The 23,249-nt window shown below is 41.6% G+C and overlaps 1 protein-coding gene and 1 long non-coding RNA gene across 15 annotated transcripts in view; one reads left to right on the top strand and one right to left on the bottom strand.

Annotated features, from left to right (window-relative positions):
* Positions 1-23,007, top strand: part of LOC140497611 (uncharacterized) — a 32,512-nt gene extending 9,505 nt beyond the window's left edge. The window contains exons 2-7 of one of the 11 annotated variants that reach the window (XR_011964765.1): positions 4,130-4,204; positions 4,389-4,547; positions 5,174-5,277; positions 6,425-6,526; positions 8,640-8,774; positions 17,859-23,007. This is a non-coding gene — a long non-coding RNA (uncharacterized lncRNA). The other 10 variants (XR_011964762.1, XR_011964759.1, XR_011964758.1 and 7 more) reach the window with 10 other exon arrangements.
* The window catches only part of ADAMTS9 (ADAM metallopeptidase with thrombospondin type 1 motif 9), a 197,033-nt gene that overhangs the window by 52,570 nt on the left and 121,214 nt on the right, over positions 1-23,249 (bottom strand). The window lies entirely within an intron of this gene.

Below are 23,249 nucleotides of genomic sequence, written 5' to 3'. Positions count from 1 at the left end.
AAAGCCTGCAGTTTGAAATCCAAAGGAAATGAAGTGAAAAAGACCTAAGAATCCAGAGGCACACCAAGCAGGTAAGTCAGTGCCAAACTTGTTCAATGAGGTCCCTCATTTCTACCTCAATCTGCAGGTTCATTGAACCCTTTCAAATGTGACCACGTCTGACATGTCGACCGACCCTAAGCAACGGGACTTTGATTTCAGCTTAGGCTCCTCTGAAAGGTTTAGGAATCAAAGGGTTTATGGAGCCAGGACAAGAATTTCAGATGACAGGTTCCTGGAGAATTACGAGAGTGCTTTCCCCAGATGAATGCACCATGAGCTCAACTTCCATTTCCTCATTAAGGATTACAGAAGTCATTAAAAGCCTGCTCATAAGCTGGCTGGTTCAGGTTTTCATTGCGTGTTATTTTCAATATCATCAGCCCCTCCCCACTTCCCTTTTGGAGTGAAATGAGTAAAGAGGAGGAGAAATATGGGAAAATGTCATTCAGTAGATTTCAAGGGTCATTCCCTTCCCCTTCAAGGCTTCCTTCTCATTCCCTATCCCTTCCTGACTCCTGTGCTTAAATTAACCTATAATAGAAAAAAAACCATCTTTTTCTACAGAGATAAACAAAACCACATACAATATTAGAGACAAGGAATGAACCTGTGATTTCATTTGCTCATGGAACTTTTGAAGGAGCAAACTTCTTTTGTTACTGGCAGTAGATACCTTTTCAACACCCCATAGTTTCAGAGAATTCTCTAGAACGCTAAAAGGTTAATGGACTTGCCTAGGATCACACCACCATCATGTGTCAGAAGTAGGTCTTGAACTGTCTTTCAGATGCAGAAACCAGCTTTCTCTGTCCACTACACTACATAGTCTCAGGTAAAAGAGGTAAAGCAGTTACCAAGTACCCATTAGTCTCTGTTTGTTGAAAGCTTGAGAACCCCCAAATATACACCCTTCTTAATAGTAGCTCTTAAAAAAATAAAAAAGAACACTAGTTTTAATTAGGCCTTCATTTTTTAATACCCCAAGTAATGCTTTATTTTCTCCTCAGCTATCTTCTCATAGTATTTAGATCACTCTTGTTAAACTGGATTTGTTTTGAGGCATATTCTGATGACTCAGGAAATCATTTTGGGTTCTTGTCTAGTTTCTCTGTTTTGTTATTTTTTTCGGTCATTTTTCAATTTTGCCTGACTCTCCATGATCCCATTTGGGGTTTTCCTGATAGAGAAACTGAAATGATTTGCCATTTCTTTCTCTAGCTCATTTTACAGATGAAGAAACTGAGGCAAACAGGGTGAAGTGACTTGCTCAGAGCCATACAACTAGTAAGTGTCTGAGGCCAGATTTGAACTTGGGAAGATGGGTCTTCCTGACTCCAGGCCCAGCACTATGGTACCACCTAGCTTCCTTGTCCTAATTTAGCCACTAACTAACAGCTTAACCTCAAACAAAGTATTCCACTGCCACATATTTCAGTTTCACCATGTGTAAACTGTAGAAGTTGCATATGATAAAGTCTAATGGCCTTTCCTCCAGTCCTGAAATCATGGGTTCCAAAGCAGAGGAAGGAAAGGAGGTGCCTACTCTCCATGTCTATGCTAAAGCCAAGCCCTTGTGTCCTGGATGTAGGGAGATGTGTGTTTGTTGAGACTGTGACTTAAAAGGCTCTGAGATTCTTGTAGCTTGAGAGAAAAAGGAACACTGAAAGAAGTTAGTACTTCTGTAATTAGAAAGCGAGGAACAGATCTCATTGGTATTCCAAAGGAAACAGATAAAAGTTGTCTCAATTTAGGATGAGTGAGCTACATTAGTGTTGTTGAGCATGCTTAGTTCATTTGCTAGTTTTCTGTATGAGAATGGAAAAAAAGAATACAGTCTTGCAGCATTTAAATGACCCTACCGAACAGATCATGCCATAATGGCTTAGGAATGACTCGATTTCATTACTCAGTCAATCAAACCAATTTTCTCTTCTGAAATAATTTGTTGATCGGATCCCTCATCATCTAACCAACTGTGGTCTCAGGAAGACATCATCAAAGACCAGAAAAAATGGGTAGCAGAAACCAGGAAAAGCCAAACAGCTCAGTGGAGAGAGTTTAAAATGCCCTTCAGACTGAGCAAAGTATGTTCCAAGGCAGAATGCAAACACACTCAAAGTGTTTTGTCCAACATCATGTTAGAGTTGAATTGTTTCATTTACCAAATACTCATTCATAAAAAGTAAGTAGGATTAAACCATCCAACACATATCTTGGCAACCTTGACATTCAATGGCACTCTATCTATGAATAATTCTCAATTGAAGCACAACCTCAGGAATCATTGAAATGTAAAGGTCACTGACTGGAGGGGAAACTGTTAATATCAGTGTTATTACTGACATGCAGGCTCTTCAGTCACAGTGTGAATAACACTGAATGAATGAATGAATGAATGAATGAATGAATGAATCTACATGTAACACTTTTGTACCAACCATTGTGTTAAGTGCTAGGGATACAAAAAGAAAAAGGTAGACAACCTGAAGAGAGGAATTGAATGACTTCCCAATTTGATACATCAAGAGTTCAAAAAATTTGCCTTAGATAGAGCCTGTCACTTTCTCTCTCCCCCCTCTCTCCCTCCCTCTTTCTCTCTCTCTCTCTCTCTCTCTCTCTCTGTCTCTAGCTCCCTTCCTTCCTCCCTCTCTGTCTCTCTCTGTGCATCTCTTTCTTCCTCTCCCTGTCTCTCTGTCTGTCTGTCTCTCTCTGTCTCTCTCTCTCTGTCTCTTTGTGTGTGTGTGTGTGTGTGTGTGTGTGTGTGTGTGTGTGTGTGACTATACATTTGGCTTGAACAGAAGCTGCCTTAGAAAAAGGAATACATGCTTAAGGATCATTCATGTTTCCATCTGGCTCAATTTGTTAAGACCTATAAAAGATTAGGAAATTTTCAAGATATCTAATCTGATGGCAAACACTCTTCTTTTAAGTCCTGATTTCTAAAGTACTAAGGAAGAGAGGCAGCTGCTATGGAAACTTTTCATGTTTTTTTAATAGACCTATTTTCTTAGTTTTTTTAAGTGTTGAAATAAAAGGAAGGACCAGATACTAAAATTTTAGAAAAATCTCCTCAGGTTTTTTTTTTTCAAATCCTTTCCAAGATACTTTCCTTTGCATCTATTCATGTTATAGATAAAAACCAGCTAAATTCAGCCAAGTGTGTTAATGGAAGTTTATCAGGGAATGCTGTCTCTGAGGAACATTTTATACCCACTGCTGAAATAGCCTCCTCATTAGCCAACAGAATTCTGAAAGCTTTCCATATCTGGAAAAAAATCCAACCTTGTTTCTTTTTTTTCCCCCTCTTTCTCTCCCTCCCTCTCTCTTTCTCCATGCCTTTCTCTTTCCTTGTCCTCCTTCTCCTGTCTCTGTCTCTCTCTCACACACACACACTTCTTTCCCTCATTTACATCCTCAGCACCTAGTGTCAGGCATATAGTAAGAATTTAAATGTTTTTTTCACTTATCTCATTCCTTCTCTTTCTTCCTTCCTTTTTTCTCTCTCCCTCGTTCCCTGCATCCTCTCCTCCCTCTCTCTTCCTTTTCTCTCTCCCAGCCTACTCCTCCATTTTCCTCCAGTTGATTCCCAAACAATGTAATCTTCACGCATACACTCTCAGAAACATCAAGGTCAGTCCCACATGCCTGTGTCTTTCATGCTTTTGTTTATGGGAAGGAGTTCAAAGGATAGGGTGGAATGTCAGGCCTCTCTCAGATGATGTATTAACACTTTACACAAACCTTGGTTCAAGAGCTAGAAACGCCTCCTTTTTAACTAAACTCAAGGCTGCTGAAAACCAAAGTTAATGGTGGGTCTCTTATGACCTTATTCAGCACCAAAGCCTTCCTTGGACTCCAATGGGGGCTCTAAAAGGGGGTAATTGCAGGCTTGGAATTTCCCGCTGGTACTTCTACTGTTAGTTTTGATTTTTTCCAATTTCTTCACTTAGGCTAGTTAGGCTTGTCTCTTGGCAGTAGTAGAAGTGTACAGTCCCAAGTTGTCTATGTGCAGAAAACGGGGAGGGAGCAGGGATAGCTTGAGTCATATTGGAGTTCCTATTTCCCCTCTATTCCTCTGTATCTCCAGGTGATCTAAGCTATTGGGGGATGGAAAGAACACGAAAGATAAACCAGAAGCATAGTTGGACAATCAGTCACCCAGGTAAGGGGGTTAGACTATAGCTTAACAGGAAGGAATTGGGGGGTGGAGTGGGTTAGGGAGTAACAGGAAACTGGGTGGAATTTTTGGGAAATCAGAATTGTACTGCACCCCATTATTTGTTGGGTGACAAACTGAGTCACCAGGAAGGAAATCCTGATGAGAAGGTACGGAATTTTTGTCACAGTTAAAAAGGACCTGAGGCCAGCTAGTACAACCTCAACCAGAATCAAACTCTTTTATGGTAAACTGGACAAGTGCCCCATCGGTCTTTGTTTGAAGACTTCCAGGGAGGGAGAAAGCACTTCCTCCCAAGATGCTTTACTGCATTTCTGGTCAGATACTTGTGAGTATTTCCAGCCATGTATCCTCAGTTTTCCTCTACGAGCTCTACTCATTACTTTCTAGTTCTAATTTTTGGAGCTGAGTAAACTTCATTTTAATCCCTCTTTCATACAACTTGCCAAATTCTTGTGGCCAAACTGTCTTCTCTTCTCTAAGCTTTCTCTGATTTCCTGAAATCCTGATTTCCACATATCTGGATCACTCAAAACTCTAAGCAACAGGCAATGGATTTGCCAGCTGCCTAGGTCCCTTCCAGCTCTGAAACTGTCTTTTCCTTTCCCTGGTCTCTCTCCCTTTCCCTTTCTCTCTCCTTCCTCCTTGCCCTGTTCCCTTTCTCTTTCTCTCCCTCTGTCCCCCTCCCCCTCTCCTCTTTCTTTCCCTCACCTACCCCCTCCCCAATTCTGTGACTCTATAAATCAGAAAAGTTGCATCTGAGGAGCTTCCATTCTGAAATGCATAATCTTTTTTTCAAAACAACCAAAAGTTCCCTATTAATCTATTCATATTTTTTAGACTTTTAATTAGACTTTAGACTTTTAATTAGCCAAAGTCTAAAATGATTCTGTCTTGGGAGTCTCATACCCAGGAAGATATTCTTATACATAAAATCTACCTGTGAGTTACCAGGGATGCCAGATGATGGAGCAACACATTACAGTGATGCTCCTCCCTCCTGGAACATCAAAGCTTCAATCTGCTACCTGTACTGATCATACTATGGAAATACCCTGGTAAGTACAAAGACTAAAGCTGTTTGTTTGGAGCACTTTCAATGATGGATTACATTGGCTCTTAACATTTTGAGTAGTTGGTAACTATAATGTATATTATATATTATGATACTAATTAAATAATGTCTTGATCCTATATAGTAATAAAATAACACAAAATTATTTTATATTCATTAAATAATATGCTAATTATAATATATTATATAACTGTACCCATTTCATATATATTTCAACAAAGAGAGGCAGTGTGGGATGGTGGTTATGGCTTTGGGCTTAAACTCAGGAAAACGGAGTTCAAACTTTGCTTCCAAAATTCATTCCATATGTGATTCTGGGCAAGTCATAACCTCTCAGTGGCCCAAACCACTCTCTAAATTACTGATCTGCACAAGAGAAAGAATTTCTTTACTGAGAGATCAGCACTGTGCAAAATCACAGATTGGAACCAGGCAAACTTACTCAAAATCTTCTAGTATGAGCAGAACTGATGGAAGGTAAGGGTTAAAACATTGGTTTGGAGAAGTGAGAAACTCAGTAAGGAGTAAAACCTCCCTCAGACAGTATTTAAATGTGAGAGTCTCAATCATTTATCCACAAGAACTGATCTGTCATCCATAAGTAGTGGGGGCAGATAACTGAACCATCATAGAATCATAGATCTAGAAGGTGAAGGGCCCTCAGAGGCAATCTGGTACAATTCTCCTATTTTGAAGATGAGGAGACTGAGGCCAAGAGAAGTTGGGTGATTTGCCCAAGGTCACAAAAGCAGCAAGTGTCAGAAGTGGGTTTGAACTCGGGTCCTTCTTACTCCAAAATCAATTTTTGAGCATACTACATGACTGCTTTCAAATCCAAATGAAGGCAGGCATGATCCAGGGATCACTGCTTTGAGTATCATCCTTTCTTTAAAATGCCATTAGTTTCTCAGGAGATAAGATACAAATTCAACCAAATTCTGGAATATGTCAACCCAAGGTAGCTGCCACCTATTCCTTAGTACCCTGTTTTTACAGCACCAACTACGGGCAAGTTATTGTTCTAGGTTCTGTGGGGGAAACAATAAATAAGGTTCAAGTATAGGCTCATAGACCTAGAGACAGAAGGGTCCTCAAAGGGCATCTAAGCCACTCTTTCCTCCATTTTACAGATGAGGAAACTGAGGCCAAGAGAAGTTAAGGGACTTGTCTGAAGTCAAACAGTAGCAACCATTGGACTCTATAGTTCAGTAAGAGTGAAGACAAGAGAATGGGTAAGGACCCAATCCAGAGCATGCTCTGCTTACACACACACACACACACACACACACACACCCATTGCATACACAAACATTGTACAGGTGTATACACATGCACACGTGTGTGTGTGTTCATCCTAAATATACAGTCTTTTCTCACAATATACCTGCCATGGCACTGTCCAATGTTTAAAAGCCTTGAGATACTGAACACAGATACATATACACATGTCTGCACATACATATGTGTGTATATATATGCATACACACATATGCCCACACACATACAAACATACACACACATACATATATATATATGTATAGATATATATATATACACATTAAAGGAGGCAGCTAAGTGGTTTAGTACTGAGATTGGAGTCAGGAGGACTCCTGGTCAAAGCTGGCTTCAGACACATAATAGCTATGTGACCCTGACCAAGTCACTTAACCTCTGTTTGCCTAATCCTCTGGAGAAGGAAATGGCTAACTACTCTGGTATCTTTGCAAAGTCATGAAGTGTCACTGAATAACTACACACACACATATGCACACACATGAAATGGATTCTAGATTATATATGTATATATTATAAAAATGACTGTTGTGGTGAATTTGGGGAAGATTTCTGATGACCTTTTTCCTCCTAAAATCCACATTCAGAATTTCTCTTTCTTTACAGAAAGCCTAAACTTTCAATCTTAACTGACAATCTCATTCATCAATGAAAGGGGAAGTTTGAGCAAGTCATTCCTAATTGACATTCATGCAGCACTTTACATACATTGTCTCTTTTTACCGTCACAACAACCCTATGAAATAGGGGCTCCAGCTGTTTTAACCCTATTTTATAGATGGCAAAATTAAACCATGATGAGGTTCAATGACTTGCTTATTGTATATCTACCAAGTATCAGGCAGAATTTTAGTCCGGGGTTTCCTAAATCCAAGTTTATCACTCTCTGAACTATAGAATTTTACTTATAAAAGATGCAGAAAGGTTTGTCAAGATGGATGGAAATCCTGGTCTGGATGTTAGAATTACTTCAGTACCTGAAGGCTTTAAGTCATTGGATAGTGCCATGGAGGGGCTATTGTAAGAGAGAACTGTATATCTGGAACCAACATAGAATCCCAAAGCAAAAAAATGTCAGCCACAGAAGGGAGAAGTCATCCCTTTTCAGATGAGAAAACTGGGGACCAGAGAACTGAAATGACATGCCCAAGGTCATACAGTGAGTTGATTTACTTATCTGTTATGATTAATCCATATAATTGAATGACAGTACAACTAGACTGCTGAATTTGGAACCAGGGGATCAAATCCCCCCATTCCAACACCTCGAAATCATGTGACTGTGCACAGGTCACTTGCTGAGCCTCAGTTTTCTCATTTGTAAAGTAAGGACAGTAATAATTTTACATCACAGGACTCTTTGAAACTCTTAAGGCATTATGGAAATAATAGTTAGCACCATTTATTTCTTTGTTTAGTCAACATTCATTAAAGGTGGGTACATGTAATTAGGGGCAGAATCAGAAGTAGGAATTCCCTTTTCCCAGTGTCTGGCTTGTTCCCCTGAACTGTGTTGACTCATGTCCCTTAGTGTCCTGAGGAGCCCTGGAGAAAAAGCATTGAGGAACCCAGAGATGAGGATTTCCTAAATATTTTTTGTGTGTGTTTATGTGTACCCTAGACTTCATGGGCATTCTGGTGGAGTCTGAGAATTCCTTCTCAGAATCTTGTATTTAAATGCACAAAATAGAATATATAAGAATACAATGGAATATATAAGATTACAAAGGTAACCAATTATCATGAGATAAAGGTAGTTTCTTTCTATCCAAGTTCATAGACCTCTTGACTCTATCACCAGACACAGATTTAGAACCCTTGCCATTGAGGGAATGATTAGTACATGGACCATATAGGAAACTGATTCTGAGAAGCCAGGCATAGCATTTGGAAGTATCAGCTGAGAATCAAACACACCTGAAGTACACAGAGATCCAATCTGCTCCCAACATCCTCCTATTGTCAAGGAAAAACAGGTGACTGTTAACCTCATTTCCACCTGCCTACACAACAACCCTGCAGGGTTGGTACTGTTATTACCTAATTTTACAGATGAGGAAACTGAGGCACTCCAGTATCTTTGCCAAGAAAATCCCAAATGGGGTCAAGAAGAGTTGGACATGGCTGAAATGATTCAACAAAAACAATAATCACCAACACCACCATAATCACCCAGGGTCACACTAGGTAAGTGTCTAAGTGGGATTTGAACTCACAGCCTTCCTGGCTCCAGGCGGGGTGTTCTACTGACTGCACCTCAACCCACTAAGCTTGCAAATTCTCCTCTCCCGGCTTTCTTTCCTCCCTTTAGGATGGCCTTCAATTTCATTTTCACTTGATTTCCCCACTCAAAGGCAGAGCGGCTGGCCCTGTAGGGACAACTTTGCTTCGAACAGACAAAGGCCTCTGGTGTCGAGGATGAGGGAAAGCTGACGTTTCAGCAGACATGTTCTCTTAGCAGTTCAAAGGGAAGAGGGCACATCAAAGGGCCTTTGAGGTGGCTATTTCAGCAATGGATGGCAGCTGACCGGAAGGAATCACATGCCTTTCTCAGCACTCTGGGAGGGTGGAAGGAGATGAAGTTGTTATCAGAAGGCTGATAACTGTCTCAGATGTGTCTGAAGATGACATTAGCTCAAGAGAACATGATTTACGCTGGAAGACACAAATCCAGGCAGGCAGCACGTGCCGAGGGGCCAGCCTTGGGATCAAGGAGATTTGGGTTCACATCTTGCTGCTGACCTAGACGAACTGGGGGATGTTGGGCAAATCTCTTGAGAGCTCAGCATTCTGGGCACAGTTTTAATAGCAGACTAGTTCATATTTGAACTTGGAGTCAGGAGGACTGGAGTTTGAAGCCTGTCTGAAATACTTACTAGTGGACAAGTCATCTATCTCTGTGTCTCAGTTTCCTCATATGTAAAATGAGGATAATTCCAGGGTTACTGTGAGGACCCAGTGGGATAACCCAAGGAAAGTGTTTTACAAACCTTAAACCATAACTCAAAAAAACTCTATGAATTCTAGCAGTTGTTATTTATTATTATTATTTTCTGCATTGGTGGATGGAATTTCCAGACAATGAATCCCTTAATCCATAAGCACTGTCAGGCTCTGTTCTTCACCCTGGCCATTCCCTATGCCAACAAATTCATAGATAATAATTATTGTTATTACAATAATTATTATTAGATAATGATGAGGACAATAATTATTTTTATTATAACAACAATTCATACATACACATCTAGATTAGACACTGAATGCAGGAGAAAAGAAATGCTCCATGTTTCTAGGCTCTTGCACATTTTACAGACGAGGAAACTGAGGGATCAGTGAGGCTGGATGAGTTGCCCAAGAACACACACATGGAGGAGTTGTCAGGGCTAGGAATTGAGTCCAGGTCCTCTGACATCAGAGCCAGTGCATTGACCGAACCAAGAGGGGAAGATGAAATTGAAACAATCTAATTTCTGTATCTTTCCTGACACTGACATAAGACGTATCTGCCTGTGAAGTAACAAAGGTGAAGCCCAGGAGTTGTCCAACCCTGGGGTGATCGCTGAGCTCACCACCATTGGCCACCTTTTCATTTCAGATATGCTCTGCCAGTGCAGACCACCAAGAGGCAGAACGTTTAGAGTCTGCGACTTGAGAGCAGTCCTGATCACTCTTTGGGAGAGCTGAGCAATAAGCAACAGTTAAGAACTCTGGTTAGCCCTGCTCTGGGAAACACAGACTTGAGAAGAGGCAGCTTTAGGTTTCAGCTTATTTCAGTTAGGGTGTTTTTGGTTTCTTTTTTTGGTCATTCTGATGGTGTCTTATCATTGGAACAGGGCATTTGCCAGATGGAAGAAGGGGAAATAAGAGCTGAAAATAGAATGGCAAAAGGGGGAAGGGAGAGGGGAAAGGGAGAGACAGAGACAGAGACAGAGAGACAGAGAAAGACAGAGACAATCAGAGAGAGAGACTGAGACAGAGAGATAGAGACATAGAGACAAAGAGAGAGATAGAGACAGAGAGACGCAGAAAGAGAGAAAGACAGGTACAGCAAGAGAGACAGACAGAGAGAGGAGGGAGAGAGATTGATGAGGAGAGAGGGAGAGAGAGATAGAGAAGGAGGGAGTGAGGAAAAGAAACAGAATTACAGAGGGAGAGAAAGAGAAACAGAGATGGAGAGAGGAAAGAGAGACAGAAAGAGAGGAGTGAGAGAGGAAGACAGATAAACAAAAGGGAGAGAGAGAGAAGGAAGGAGAGAGGAAAAGAGAGAGAAGAGGGAGGGAGACAGAGATAGTGGGGGGAAGGAAAGATTTCAACTATCCTAGGCCAAGTAGCCTTATATTTCTTGAGAAATCTCAGAAGAAAAACTGCCACAAACATACTCTAAAATAGCTCATCATCTTGTCCTAGAGTTTTTCTGCAGAGACCTGAACCCGAATCAGCCCCATCCCTGTGCTGGATGCTGAGGACTGCAGTCCCTGCTCTCAGGCAGCTCATGCTGTACTGTGGCGGGTACTCATAGTAGATATAATCTCTATGCAAAGTAAAGTCCACAGACAAATAGGAAGTTATTTTTATTTGTAGCTGCAAAGTTTCAGGGTTAGGAAGAGCCCAGATGACTAGGGAGAATCAAGAATGGGAGTCCTGGAACGGAGCTCTGAAGGAAGTTAGGAACACTAAAAGGTCAAGCTGAGAAGAGAGCCAGTCCAAACATGAAGGAAGAGGAGCTCCAGGGCCACGTGCTAAAAGTAGGGAGAAGGCCAGCCTGACTGGAATGTATAGTACAAGAGTGGGAGTCTCACCAAATACACATGGAGCATGTGGCTGCAGCCAAGGGAAACTGGTGGAATTGGGTTTTCTTCAGCATGGCGGGCTGGTTTCCTCACTTTTCTTAAAGAAATAGTCTTAGATCACAAGATGACTGTGTCTATGCTACAGCAATGCTCAGCAGGATTTTTCACAACTCCTGGGAATTGTATAGAATTCAGTGACCTTCTCATTGCTTTGGCTAGCAGCATCTTTCTCCCTTCAGTTAAACTATCTGCAATCCAGCCACCAACCAGTTTTTGTCTTGTAGAGATGGAAAAGCGACTCATGATAGGTAGACCCTGGACTGATACAGATTGATTAGTATGCCTGTCTGCCAGGGGAGACTCCAGACTGATATGGACATAGATCGATTACCTATTGTCTGCCAAAGGCCAGGGGTTTCCCTGCCTAAATTCATAGAAGCTTTCAAGGTCACTGGCAACCAAATGAAGCATTAACATATTTGCAATGGGCACTCCTGTTCAAATATGCAAAAACCTTTGACTTGTAACCAGGAAGCAAAACAATGAATCCATCTGGAGGCATTGGGAAGCCATCCGGGTTCTTAGAATATATTTTGATGATTTTTTTAAACAGAGAAATATTGGTGAACAAGTTCCCACGTGGGCAGAATTTTGATTATTAGACTTATCTCAAGTCAGAACTAAGAGAATCACATGACATTGAGCTGGGATCTTTGTTGGAAAGGATCTTATCTCATCCAAATCCTTGGGAAAAAATGATGTCTAGGATGGAAGCGTCTTACCCAAGTTTTCAGAACTAGCTGATTGATCTACTGGGCCTGGCCCAGTAAAAAAGAGGCAGATGGCCTGAGTGCGAATACAGATCCATTACTCAAATGACCAAGAGAGGACACCTCCCTAGAGCTCAATTTCCTCATTCTTAAAAGGAGAGACTTGGGCTAGATGCTGTCTGAGAGGTTCTTTCAGCTTTAAATCTGTTAAAATCCAGTTCTTTTGGCTCTTTCCATTGCACCACACTGCGTAATGATTCTGAATGGCCTTAAATAGCCCTCAGCATTTGGCTCAACATATCTAGCCATTAATAGATATCACCTATGCGATCTTTGTATCTTTGAATTAAGGGTGAGGAACTTGCAGCCTGAGAGGCTACCCATCCTGCTGAATAAACCATCAGCTATTAACTATGATGGGAGGAGAAAGACAGACATTTGTGAGACATTTGGTTTTTGTTGATGGCTGCTTTTTATATTTCTTTAAAACAAAAACAGCAACATTTGGAGCCAGCATGGTTTGGTGGAGAGAATGTTGTACATGGAGTAAGAAGTACCAGACATATCTTGGACACTTCCTATCTGTGTGACCCTGGGCAACTCACCCAACCTCTCTGAGTTTCAATATCCTCTTTATTAAAGTGGGGATAGCAATACTTTTTGTGATAAGGGTACTTTTGTGACCTTGGGAAATTATTTTCTCCAAAGTTAGCATCAATCTCTTAATGGCCAAATCCAATGATCATTTCTCAATTTTTGACCCTCCTAAACCATGCTGGCTTTCCAGCCTCAGCGCTCATTAATCCCTTCCTGCACTCTTTAATCCTCACAAACTGAACTTCTGTTTCCTGTACCCTCCACCTCTTGACTCCAGGTATTTTCCCTGACCATTTTCCATGCTTGGAATGCACTCTCTCCTCCCGATTCCTGCCTCACGCAAGCCCTTTCTTCCTTCAAGCTGTAGTGTAAGCAGAACATAGTTTTTCCTAATCCCTGTCAATGCTAACATTTCCCACTTTCCCCACCCCTCACCAAATGCCGTTTTACTTAAGTTGTTCAGTCAGTTCAATCATGTCCCACTCTGGTAAATTCATTTGGGGTTTTCTTGGCAAAGATATTGGAGTGGTTCGCCATTTCCTTCTCCACCTCATTTCAAGGATGAGGAAACTAAGACCAACAGGGTGAAGTGACTTGCCCAGGGTCATGCAGGTAGTAAGTGTGTGAGGCCAGATTTGCACTCAGGAAGATGAGTCTTCCTGACTCCAGGCCCAGAGCTCTGTGCATCATGGTGCTCCCAAGCTGCCCTGATACTTAAATACCTTGTATTTATTCTCTTTATTCTTATGTTGTATGTATTTATACATACATGTCATTATTACTTCCTTCACCCCCAAGAACATAAGCTCCCTGAGAGAAGGGATCTTTTTCTCCCACTGTTTATATTTGGATCCAAAGTGCCTGGTACAGTACATGACGCAGAGTAAGTACTTGTTGACTGAAGTCATTTCACAGCTCTGGGCCTTGGTTTCCTCATTTGTGATATGCAGAGGTCAGACTCTATGACCTGGACATCCCTTCCAGGTCTATATCTAAGCTTGTATTCTGAAAGATAATATTCACAGACCAGTTTGCCAAATTTTGTAGGTCACTAAGTCCAACCCTCTCATTTACAGATGTGGAAACTGAGGCACAGAGAGGGGAAGTAGTTTGCAAAAGGCTATGCATGTCATAAATGGCAGCAGGTGTGAGGAGGGAAGTTTGCATTCAAGTCCTCCACCTCCAAACTCAGAGTTGTGGCCACTGCCCAACACTGCTTCACTCCTTTCCATCAAATGAAGCTTGGCTATTCAGTGTCAAATGGAATTCGTCATTAATGCCAAGGGCTCATCACCTAGTTTCCTAGGCTTAGGATGATGACCAGGACCCCAACTGCTGTTCCTTTCTTCTAGTGACAGATTTTTCCCTTCAAGCCTCGAGGTTACATTGCAACCAGAAGTGGTTATGGCTTTTTTGTCAGTGACCTTTGCCAGGAAAAGAACTGAGATTGATTTTCCTTCTTATCCCAAACAATGAATCACCTGAAACATGCACTCTGGGCTCCTGTTTTAAAGCCCTCTAATGACTCAAAGAGCATCAGCAAATGTAGCATTAGCGATTTTCTAATAGGTAACTGGTAAAATGGAAACGAGAGGGTTGGGGGGAAATACTTCAGGGGACTTTTTTGAGACTTCATATACTGAAAAAATATGCTCATGCCAGGGCACATGGAGTCCCTCTGACAGGCTGTCCTTTCAAAAGTTAAATGAATGAAAAAAGCATCTGTCATAAACTAAAGGCTCTGTAAAAGGGAGACGGTCCAGTTCTTGAGTCTTCAGCTGTCATGGGACATTGCAACAGAAGGTTCAGACAAGAACCTCCTCTCATCCAAGGGAGACCATGTCTTCTGTTGTATTCAGCAACATGACCTCTTGGGGTCCTAGTACCTGCTCCACAGAGGGGAGTACCTTTTTCTTGATATGAAAGTGAACTAACAAAAGCCCTAGAGGCAGTGTAGTATAATGGTTAGACTGACAGTCATGGAGCCAGGAAGACCTAGTTTTAAGTCCTGACTCTGAAACATGCTGACAGTGAGACCCTGGGCAAGTCATTGGTGGCTCAGTGAACAGATTGCTAGGCCTGGAGTCAGGAAGGCTTGAGTTCAAATCTTGCCTCAGACACTTACAAGACCCTGGGCAAGTGACTTGACCTACACCTGACTCAGTTTCCTCAACTGTAAAATGGGGATAATAATCTTATCTCCCAGGGTTGCCTTGAGGATCTAACGAGATAATTGTAAAGAGTTTGTTAGCACAGTGCCTAATACATAGCTATATACATGTTAGTTATTATAATTATTATTTTACAGATAACATTACAGTTTTAAGCATATGAACATAAATTTACAGCATCTCCAAAATGAGAAAAATGCCATGGGTTTGGGACTTCCTAGTGGCTGGCCAACTTCAAGCCTTCATATCTTTGCCCATCCTTAGAAATCTCATTCACATTTTTGTTTTTTAGCCTAAATGGCTTCTGATGACTTCCCAGGCTTTAAGCCAAGGTAGTGGGAAATCCAAGTCTCAAGAGATCTGTGCTTTGTCATATGCACCTTACCCTTACATTCAAGAAACATAAACTAGGACAGAGACAGATGTGGGAGGGACTTGAGAAGTTGCCTAGCTACCTAGGAGAGGAAACTGAGGACTCTCAGAGATCAAGTGACTTGTTCAAGGTCACATAATATAAATGCAGAGTTGGTATTTGAACTGAAGCCATCTGCCTCTAAACTCAGTATTATCTCCAGGGTGGTTCACGCTGTTTACTAATCCTGGATTGGATCCTTACCATCTCCCATGATTCCAATTGTCTTAAGAGAAATCAAAAAATACTACAAAACACAGCAGCAGAATGAAAGAGCCTCAGAGTGGCAAGGGCCCCAGAGGCCTTGTAGTTAAGCCATGGCTGAAAGAATTCCTGTTATGACACATTCAACAAGTGGTCATGCTTTCTCTGCTTGGAGCCCTCCATCAAGTGGCAACTTCTCCATGACCTCCCCAGGCAGCTTTGTTCTACTTTGAGAGAGTTCCAATTGTGAGGAAGATTTTCCTAACAGTAAGCCTAGTGGAAGCTGGTAATACAGAGATTGAAGAGAGAAGACTGATTTCATTTTCCCTGCCTTCACTGACATCATTAAATTCTGAAGAAACTTCTTGGTGGCAGACAAAGAGAGATTACAGGACATGCTCATGGAGTGAGACTAAAGGGTAGAAGAAGAAACCTGATTGCAAAGCGGGAGACTTCTCTATTAGCTAGGAATGCCAAAAGTACAATGTGAACAAAAATATTAATAATATATTCCTTTCTGAAGCAAGATTCAAAGCTAGATCTTCCTAGAGTCAAGTTCCAGCCACCATGCTAGGCAGCCTTTAAAGGTCATTTTGTCCAACCCCATGGTTTTTTGAGATGAGAAAACTACTCCAAAGAGAATAAGTGATTTGTCTTCAAGACAGAGTCAAAAATCAAAGCTTGTTCTTACAAGGCAGTGTGGTACAATGGAAAGAGTTATAGCTCTAAAGTCAGAGGATCTGTATTCAGATCCCACTCTCTGGGCTGCAGGGTTTTATTTTCTCGCTTTAAAATGGTGGTGGAGGGTGTGGCATCTTCTAAATTTATGACCCTATGCCTAATGGAATCTAAAGTTGGACAAGACCTTAGAGGTCAACTATCTCAACTTGTTCCTGAAAAAAACCAATGAATTAAAATTGACTTGAGGGTTTCTCTAAAGTTTAAAAACAAAGTATATGATATAAAATTTTTTGGGGGGATGAGAAGAAGGGGATACAGTGAAATTGGGGACCTGTTACATTCTCACAAAACTAGGAAACAATGTCATCAGTGGCGAAAGACTGGGAATCACTGGCCCACAGGGAGTAGTGAGGAACACTATAGGGAATCAGTTTCCACATGGCTCTTCTTGGAATCTGTCAGCCACTACACTCATCCTCACAGCTGGATACTCTCCCTGACATCAGAGCCACGATCTGACATCGTCAAGCAGCCCGTGACATTCCCAAGTAACAAGAGGCCAGCCAAGAAGAAAATGACTACATCCCTGAGAAAGAGACGATTGTGCCCCAGAAAGCCCCTAGTTGGCCAGGCAAGTGTTTTTTGTTTTCTTTTGAAACTCAAGGAAAACAAACAGCACTGATTTCTTTCCCTCCAAACTCCCTTCAGTTTTCAAAGGCATGTGGACCTTGACCTGCTTGTTGTGGATAAAGGAGAGTACTTTGTATATGGCCAAATATTTACTGGAAACTGCTGGCAAGACTCAGAGCAAGGGCTTGGCTGTCCCTGGGAAAAAAAGGCAGCAAAAAGCTCATCGCTCCCCAAGGCATTTTATTTTTGAGGCTAAGTGGGGGGGGGGGGGGGAGGGGAAAGAGAGTATGTGTATAGAGAGGAGAGGAAAAGCTGATGGGAAAAAATAGGGAGGATTTCTGATGCTTAGGAGCTGTATCAGGAAGACTGGCTTGTTTTTATTAGGATGTCACTATGCAAATTAGAGATTAAAAACAGCCTCCTAAAATATATCAAATTTCCAGAGTTCCAAAAAAAAAAAATGTATATCTAGAGAAGGAGGGAGACAGACAGAAAACATAAAGACACAGAAATAGAGAGAGAATAGAAAGAGGTGGGAGGGAGGAGGAAAGACAGAGACAGAGAAACAGAGAGAGACACACAAAGAGAGAGTACCTGGAGAAAACGTAGCTTCATGAAAAGCAATGTCTTCACAATTCGTTTCTTTCCAAGGACTGAAGTGAGTTAGCCTCAAAGCCCGAAGAAATGGGTTTAAGTCCCACGTTTGAACCCAGGCAAGACACTTACGAGCCTGTGCTCTAGACACCTCATTAAGACAGTCACTTTCAGAGAAAGCACTCCCTGCCTTGCTAGAAGGAGTTGCTATCCTTATTCCTGTCCAACCAGATAGTCTAGGGGCACAGTAGCTAGAGTTGCCATTGGCTTCTGGGGTGTGGGTGATCCTAGAGTAGGGGAAGTTAGAGACTCCCTCATGAACCAACCAATTAGGGACACAGCAGGTATTTTGCTTGAAACAATCAGCTTAGATATAGAATTCCTGGCTCTTAACTTTTCTTTGTTTTCTCCCCGTCTAGGGATAAGGATGACACAGTAGACAGAGTGCAGAGCCTGGAGTCAGGAAGACCTGAGTTCAAATTTGACCTGTGTGACCCTGGGCAAGTCACTTAACCCTGTTTGCCTCAGTTTCCTTATCTGTCAAATGAGCTGACAGAAGGAAATGGCAAACCACTCCAGTATCTCTGCCAAGAAAACTCCAGATGAGGTCATGAAGAATCAAAACATGTCTGAATAATAACTACACAACATCAGGGAACAGCAAACTGAAGGGAAACCTTCTCTTCTATGGATATACTGGAAGAACACTTACTGAGTTGGGGGTCACAGGAAAGTGGGAAGTACTGGTGGAACTCAGGGCCCACTAGAAAAAGGGTTAGAAGAGGGTTGGAGGGAAGACTTGATGGAATGGCATCCTTTCCATAACTGCCTCACAAAGCCTTTATTTGGCATGGTTTAGTGAAAAAAGACACTGGATTAGAAATCTTAGGACCTGGGTTCAAATCCTAACTCTTCCCCATGCTGGCTGTGTGATCCTGGGCAAGTGATACCTTTCAGATCTCTGAGCAAGTGCCTATGACTAGCTGAAGAGGAAGTGCTGACCTACACTGGGGAACTTCCTCACCTGGAAGTTCCCTACCCCAATGAAATCTCAGGTCTAATCCCTATCTCCTAGGATAGTTCCCCATTTTGACCATGACCATTCAACCTGTAGACATTTCTAAACCATTTTTGATGAGGGGAGTTAGGGTGAAGAGTGCTTAAAGACACAACAAAAAGAGAAAGGGAAAAAGAGTCAGGAAGAGAGCAAGGAGATGTCAGGAGATTGGCTGCTACTCCAAAGAAGAACTTTGAAACCTCTGGCCTCCCAATGACTCTTAATTCAAGTCTATAACCTTCATCTCAACTTGCCACCCACAAACAGAGCCATACCAAGAACCACATCATCACTGAGTAATGTTTTGCCTCCAGTGAGATTGACCGCTGAGTTGCCTACAATGATGTCCTTAGTATGTTGCCTTTCCACCTCTCCCATCTACTCTTTGCCCACTTTGTGACCTTATCTTCCTCTCTTTGCTTTACTTGGCTCCCTACTTGGCCTAGCCCTTATAATTAGTCCTTCTAAGTCTATGCTTACAAACAAGCTAGGATCCTTTCATTTTGTTTGCCACTAACACTCTCTATTGTCCATCTCTACCAATTCCCAACCTTGGGGGTCATACACTCCTCTGTCTGCCTTCTCCCTCCTACTCTTGGATAGTCTAAAACCATTAGAGAAAGCCATGCTGATTTGACCACCCATTTTAAAGCACACCAAACACAAACTTTTCTCCCAGTTTCAAAGGATCCTGTTCATTGCTTACTTGTTATCCAAATTAATTTTTAAAGGCAATGCTTTTCATAAAGGCCGCCTATCCATATCTGTCCTGGTGTGATGGGAAAGACTGCTACATTCAAAATTTTGACTCAGATTAAAATTTGAGCTCTACAACCTAGGTGGCCTTGGGCAAATCTCTTAACCTGTATGGGTCTCACTTTCCTCATCTGAAATGAGGGTTGGTTTATGGATTTCCAGGCCCCTTCTAGTTCTATCAGAGTCAAGATTAAAAACAAACAAAAAAATCTAGTTTTAAGATAGGTTGGAATAACATGACTCTTACTAACTTCCTGTGGTATTCACACTGTACAAATTAAAAAATGGTGAGTGTACCCATTTGTGAATATAGTTATGAAAAGTAAGGAAGCTGTGTATATATGAGCAAAATCAAGGAAGATATCTGAAATATATCATGGAATCACATGATGAAAGAACACAATGGAACCTTGGCGACCTTTGGATGGAAACTCTCCATCCGTTCAATGATTCCCATAATTTAGGATTAGAGGACTTGGTACTGAGCTACCTGGATAATTTTCTGACTTCACTTTATATAGACAGAGAAAGGGGAAAGAAGTGTCTCTAGATAAGACTTCATTTGAATGGGTCATAGTTAGGGATCAGGTTATCTCACTAAAGAAACCAGATACTAGCCAGAGGAAGTAAGGTCTCTTAAAAATAAATTTGAGATCTATCATAGTGCACTCAAAGGGTTCAAGGTATGGAGTCACAGGGTTAGGGTTTGGATCCTGGTTCTGTTTCTTTAGAAGGTCATCTTCATGACCTTGGTCAGATCACCTCAGTTACTTCTTCTATAAAATGAAGGAATTGGATCAGATAACCTATAAGGTCACTTCAAGATGCAAATCTTTGGTGATCTGATTTATTTCACTGCAAATTCAATTTCAGGCTTCTATGGCAATCTACACTGAGAAGCACAGATATGCTGTTGGACAAATATTAATCCCTTAAGGTGCTCATAGATGAGTACAGATTTGGGTTGCATACGATTGGAGTTGTAACTAGCCTGGGCAAACTGGACTTTGCCCCAGGTTGCTGAACTGTGGAGTATATTCTTCTTTCTATAATGCCTGACATTCCTGCTAGTCCCTACCAACATCTGGATCCATGGAGCCTGGGCAGCTACCCTCAGGGTTACCTTGCTGGAGAGTCCCTCCCTCTTCTGAGCCCACCTGGTTTCCTAACTCCTTGAGTGAGGAGTGAACCCCCTCTCACAGAACGACTGTACCTCATTTTTAGACCACATTATGCAAACAGTCCTAGTTACATCTCTGGATATGAATATATTCTGGTGGTTTTTATAACTAGTACCAGGGGACCCTGACAATCTATAAACAAGATTCTGTCCCGACCCTAAAAGAGAACATACAGCAGATGAAAAAAATTTACTTTTAAAAGTTGTACTGAGACCAATTCCATCCTCAAGTATTTTTTAATGTCTTTTTTTGAAACTAAACAGACACAATGGACCATTACAACTTGTTACTGGCCAGATTTACCTCCCAGTGTGACACAAAAAATAATAATGGTACACATCTATTTTATTTTCCATGGTTAGAAGGGGAAAAGTCCCCTAGAACCATCTTTCTCCACACCTTGCTACTCTTTACAAAAAAACTCAGTTGTAACATCTTCTATCACAAGACCTCTCTAAAACATAGCTTGTGTTCCTGGCCCACTGGAAAGCTCAGTCAAACAGTTGCCTCACCAGAGATTCCTAATCTGAGAAACTTGACCTGTGACCTCCCACAGAAGAGGAAAGTATGTTTTTTTAATAGCGGCTTTGACCTTCCCACACTTAAGTTTGACCCAGAGTGAAGGTTTCTGCTAGTCTGTCTTTCCCTCCCTTCCCATGTTTTCTCTAGGCTCAAGCTCTCAGGAATGCCCTCCAGCTTTCTGCAAACGACCCCCCCACCCCAACCTCCCCACCCAGAACAGAAGCAAGGCTAATCATTAAGCCTTGGGTTAGCCAATTTGGAGACCCTAAATAAACTGAAGTCATTTTTTTTACTCAAATATTTTGATAAGTGGAAAGCATTCTACTCAACTGGTTCATTACCTTTTAATGCTATGGATGTCCCTTTCTCCCTTCCTACCTTGAGAGGGGGCATGCTTCCTGTTACAAGCATGCCTCTCTAGTCACTCTCCTCAGTTTCCCATTTCTTGGCCTATATATTTAGAAATTTTCACTGATGAGACATCATTCTAGTTTTATGAAGAAGGAGCCCACTACCCAGCCCCATTCTTCCTTCCTCCCCACAACCACCACACACACAAAAAAAGACAAATCATTCATTCTAGCTCTTTTATTGGCATTAGTAAAATAACCAGATTGGGGGTAGGAATGGCAGAAGTCTCTCTGGATTCCACAAAAGACATTCATTTCTGGATCAAAGTCCCCACCATTGACAATGGAGACAGATAAAGCACCCATTTATTTAGGCTTACATTTTTTTTTGCCTCTCTCTGTTCCTTTGACTGATGTTTTTCCTTTTTTTAGATACAAGAGGAGAGGCCCATTCTATTGCTCCTCTAGGTTTCGGAAGGGTTCCGTGCTCTCAGTTTTGTAAGGACTGCTCCTAACTGACAGAGAAATAATATGGGCAGAATCCCTTTCCAAAAGGGTACCAGTCTAAGGATGGTTTCCTACAGAGGGTTTAATACTCTTTATTCCTGGTATTGTCATAGGGTCATTGACTTGCAGTTAGGAGGGACCTTGGAGTTTACGAAGTCCAACCTTTCCATTTTATAATAAAGGAAAATGAGACCCATGAAATCAAATATGACTTGCCCAAGGTCACACAAATAGTCAATAGCAGAGTTGGGACTCAAACTCAGAGTACCTCTGCCTCTAAATTCAGCATTCTTAGCACTACTTCCCTCTCTATCATATTCTGTCAGGCCATGAGCTTCTCTCTATCCATTCATCAACCAACAAGCATTTATTAAGCTCCTTCTGTATGACAGACCTTATGTTAGGTGCTGTGGATACAAGGACATCTATGAGCTAATGGTAATTTGCAATGTGTGCGTGTTGTTTTGCTTTTGGGCGGGGGGAGGAATGCCAGTTGGATTACAAGAATAAAACCCAAATGTTAATTCACTGTGATTTTTCTCTAAACAGCACTTGAATCTTTGCTTAAAAAGGGGGTGGAATGAGGATGAGGACATGGCATGGTGATAACATACCCTTCTCTGTCTCAATCCAATACATCTTTTCACAACTTTCCTCACCCAACTCCATCCTTTTTTTTCTTACCAGCTCAGTTTGGAATAAACTGCCACCCCTCCCACTCGACATTCCAAAATTCTTCTCCGTTCCCATTGCCTCCACAAAGGCTATCCCAGTGACGTGAATCAGCAAGCAAACACGCTCCCCGTCAGAGTCAAACAACTAACCTCTCTCTTTCAGCCTACTTAAAACTGCAAAAATAGAAAAATGCAGGCGGCGGGGCTGGGTGGGGAGGGATACCAGTAAGGCTGCCTTGAAATGTCACTTTGTAAGAGGGAGGGGATTGCTTTGAGATGCAAATCATTGCTATGGGACCTCAAAAAGTTCTTGACTGCTAATTCTGACAAATTAGACCTAATCCAAAGAAACTGGGGCCATCTGCTGAGTAGAATGGCTTGGGGTAAAGCTTGGAAACTCAACAATAACTTGATAGTAAATTCTACAAACATTTATTGAATACCTAGATGATATCGTATTGTACCCAGATGGTACTGTGTTGGGGATATAACAATGAATAAAGCATGATTGTTGTCTCCAAGGAGCCTTCTACGTATTACCAACTTCCTAAAAAGCAACTCCATGATCCCTTTTGGTTATCAGTTTCTGAAGATGATGAGAAGGTTCATTCTACCTCTAACATCTATGATTCTGGATTTCTCTTACTTTGATTATGAACAGTGAATATGCCTTTTCTGAGAAAAGAGAATGTATCTATCACAAATTTCAGTGACATTTCTGTTTCAGTTATCCTATCTTTGTATCCCTTAGACTCAAAAAGCA

Source organism: Notamacropus eugenii, chromosome 3, assembly GCF_028372415.1.
Source record: "Notamacropus eugenii isolate mMacEug1 chromosome 3, mMacEug1.pri_v2, whole genome shotgun sequence".
Taxonomy (NCBI): Eukaryota; Metazoa; Chordata; class Mammalia; order Diprotodontia; family Macropodidae; genus Notamacropus; species Notamacropus eugenii.
The sequence above is the reverse complement of the archived record's forward strand: the minus strand, read 5'-3'. Positions and strand labels throughout refer to the sequence as shown.